Source organism: Carassius auratus, chromosome 13 (assembly GCF_003368295.1).
Source record: "Carassius auratus strain Wakin chromosome 13, ASM336829v1, whole genome shotgun sequence".
Taxonomy (NCBI): Eukaryota; Metazoa; Chordata; class Actinopteri; order Cypriniformes; family Cyprinidae; genus Carassius; species Carassius auratus.
In genome coordinates, this window is record NC_039255.1 from 13481931 (window position 1) to 13486320 (window position 4390).

Below are 4390 nucleotides of genomic sequence, written 5' to 3' on the forward strand. Positions count from 1 at the left end.
AAGAGCAGAGCAGACGGCTCCTTATGCTTTCGAATCGCTTTCATGTGTTTGTTTGTTCGTTTGACTTGAAGCATTGTGGCACACTTTGGGTTTTTTGATTTGTGCACAGCGACGCTTCAAGTCAATCGAACGAACAAACACGTCCGCATATTTGCATCACTTTGATCGTTCCCTCTAGATCTCACCTTCTCACACGCAGCCCCACGATTGGTCAATTATGTACAATACCCTAATGTTATTGGTCAAACTGCTCTGGATGTTTTAGGATTATTAAAATCCTGGCTGGGACATGTCCCGTATGAACGCCGCATATGGTCACCCTACTTCTTAACTGACAATTAGACATGAAAATATGCATTTTCTGCTGTATCTCTTTCTAAATGCTCTAAAGTGTGTCTCCTGTCCCTCTTTTTGTCCCTGGGTTGTTTGCTGAGGGAGGCCTGCTATAAAGTTGCATCACAGATGGCCATTAACATCAATCTTAAAATCTTCAAGATTTAAACCTGAGAATCTTATTATTGTTTCCCCTACCTCAATCACAAACAGATATGCTGATGCCAGAGCATCACATTTTTTGTTGATATGAGTATCTCCCACAGTATCAGATTTTAGGGATGTATTCCACTTCCCTCTGGGGTGATAGCCAGCTCAAAGCTTCTGTTTTGCTCCCCTGCCACTTTATCATTGCTATAGATGATATTTGCTGTAAATTTAAATCTTGGGAAGAAATAGCATCAGAAAACAAGAAATGAATCTGGATGAATGATAGTTGTATTCACGTCTCTGTTCTCCATTGAATCGAAACATTAAAACAGTGTAAAGAAATAAATACAATTCTAAATGTGAAAAAATCTCAAACTTAGGCCAAATACAGTGGGTACAGAAAAGAATCACCCCCTTTAAAATAATCATATTTTGTTTGTACCCTAAAAATGAAGATGGACATCTTTTCTTTTTTTTATCCAGCGTACTTAATGCAACTTATAGCATCCAAGTAAAATATATAACACACACACAACAACAAAAAGTTGATAAAAGGATCACTCCCTCCTAAAAAATGACTTGTAAACTTAATTCAGGTGTAGCTAATCACATTCTCAATGGCACACAAAGCCATTTGAGTTTGAAGGGCTTTCCTGAAGCATTTCATCCTTGGTAGTGCAAATGAAGCAAAACTATCAACTATGGGTGGCAAGGCACTGTCAAAAGATCTCCAGGATAAAGATGTGGACAAGATGTGAAACAAACTTCAAGGCAATGCCTAGAAGCACAGTGAAGTCTATATTTATAATAATTAACTTTAGTTAATCTAACGGGGAAATAGTTTTGGCTTAGGGAAAAAAAAATTAATCACGTTATATTTTATGTAATTTCAGTGATATATATATATATATATATATCAGATTGCTGCCTTTGTACTTTTGACTGAATTGCCTAGTAACTTTATGAGGGCTATGTTGTTGTTTTTGTAATATTATTATTCAATAAATAATATTTTATATAAATAATAGTAGTATTTAATAATAGTTTTTAGCATTGGGAAACAGCGTTTGGGTTCGTGAAAGTGATGTGAGATTTATTAGTGAGTCAGCAGTAAAGACTTTTATATTGAAAGAAACCAAAATAAGGTTCTAAACAACGACAACAGTCAACAAATGCACTGAGCAGCACTTACATTGGAAATCACCCCTAGCAGATGAAAGATAGTACGACAAAGATATCGCTTTCCTCAGTGAACATTCAAACTAATGTTTTATTTTGAAATGTAAGATTGAACTGAAGAATGAATGCTGTATCAGATGCAGGTACTCACACATAATACAGTGAGCTTATTATACTGAAATACATAACGTTTTCAATGAAGCGACTCAAGGCTACTTCGTTACTTACTAAGTGACATTTTCAAATTAGAAACTGAGGCTTGGGCTGGGCCGTTAAATGCGTCGAAATAACAGCGGGTGCAGATATACAGCCATATCAGACTGCTACTAGTATGATATTGCTCATATATATGACAGCTTTTTTTATACAGGTTGAATGTTGACTGCTAGCTTATGGTCAGCATTGTATGCACTTAAGTATTGAATTCAAAGAGAAAAGGAGAAATAGAAAACACACATGAATAAAGTATGAAATTGGTTTTGCTGCTGCCGCTGTGTAGACTAATAAATAAATATATTGAGGCCGGCTCTAGAAAAGTTGATGGTCCTGTTTAATATTCTTGAAAATGTCCTTTAGTTTGTATTATTTAGCATTATTTGTCTGATAAATATATTTTTAATACAGCTTTTTACAGTATACAAGAAACAAAGTCCCGTTAAAAAAAATAAAATAAATAACCAGATGGAAACTCAACAACAAATCTTTCACCCTCCGAATTCTAAATGATGTACTTACATTCTTAAATGATTATTTTATAATAAAATTTTTAAATCTGACATAATTTGCTCATGTCGCTCCAAGCCTGTATGACTCCTGTTATACATGTTTTCTGTGGAATACAAAGGAATATCATTTGAAGAATGTTTCAGATGTTCTTGTCAATTCAGTGAAATGCGCCAGTAACTGACAGACAGACAGACAGATCAGACATACAAATATTAGTTATATTTAATAAATAAAATACTCTCACCCAACAAGCAAACCAGGTACCAGAGGAACTATACCACCAAACTCCAACTAACACCCAGACAGATTCAGGCCTCTGGTTACCATAGCAGCAAAGAAACATCAGCAAGATAATACTGTTTTACAAGCCAAAGGAATTTAGATTTTATTTCACTTATAAACAACACCCTTTTAAACATATACATACTATCCACTTGAGAAATGTATAAACATATATGCACTCTTCATTTCATGATTTTACCTTTGTATTAGTCCAGACTCTTTTGTATTAATGTTTAAGAATTGCTTACTCAAGATAACATGTATAACATGTTTGGTATATATGCGTTGTATGTTTGTAACTAGTTATGAGTCCCTAATCATGCTGATCACAGCTACATGCTGTTATAAGTGTATTGAGTGAGTGTTAAGATATTATCATCTATGGGCAAGAGAATAAGATTTTACTATAGTCTATAGACATTCTTAATAAACATTCACTAATGCAACAAGTATTGGCAGGACATCTAAGACGCATAGAGCTCAAAGTCTCTCAGGAATCCCCCAAACCAGTGCAACTTGATGCAAATAATTTTTCATTATTAATTAATTAATACATATTTCCCTTTGGGGTTAATCTGCTATGTCAGTGGCCCCCAAAACAACACTGGACCTCACAAACGTTCACAGTATTGATCACTAAAGTTGACACACTATACAATCTATGCTTAAACAATATGTACTTATGCACTATGTACTCAGCCATGTATTGTATGAATTTTATAATGTTATTTTGTCATTCATAACCAGAGTCTGATAGCCCCTCCCCATTTGTGACATAATTAAACCTGCGACAGTTGAGTGCATGAAGTGTCCAATATTCCACACTTCATAGAATAGTGCATAAGTATGTAAAAGGGACCCAAAAGGGGTTTTTCTTTTAATAAATGGAAGAAAGAACGTGATGCTCTTTATTGCGTTTTGTTGCATTTTGACAAGCACATCTGTATTTGACCATGTACAATTTTTGGAAATGTTTTATTCATATGGATTTAATATGTTTACTTGGGAAAACACAGCAAGCACTGAAACAATCTCCCGTTTTGCCCTTGAATACATTTAATAGTCTTTTCTAGCATACAGTTTCCTATTTTTCCTATTCCTATTCCTATTAATAATAAGTATTTTTGGAAAGTTAAAAAATAACATCTGCTTGAGTCAGCTGATGGTACAGGTGTTTAAAGTGACAGGACAGGTATCTGATATCACTTGGACTTAGATGTTTTTAGTTGTGTTGTCTGTATTTTGTTTATGAAAACAAAACTGTATACTGCAAATTTTGGGGTCCCTGCCTACAAGTAGTGCTGTCATATACAAGTGTTTGCTTTGGGGATAAAATAGTGCTGCTGACAGAGACAAGCAATGTTAATTTTACCAAATTAGCTGATTTTTAAATACAGAAGAAGATATATATAACAAGTTCTTTTAATGATCACGGGAGAATAAGGCCACATCAAAAGCAAATCTTCAAAGATTAGAACTTAACATCAGTACATCAATAGCAGACAAGGAGGAACTAACCAAACAGGGTTAGTAAACACAAGGAAAGTAATCAGGGGAATGGCCAAGGCGACTGACCAAGACGGAGCCAGAGGGGCGAGGGAGCCCAGTGGAGCTGGGTGGAGACGAGGGAGCTAGGGGCCAAGGCCGAGCTGATGGGTCGAAGAACCAAGGTGGAGTCCGGGGCTTGGATGCTGTAGGTGGCGACAGGGAATCCTCATGC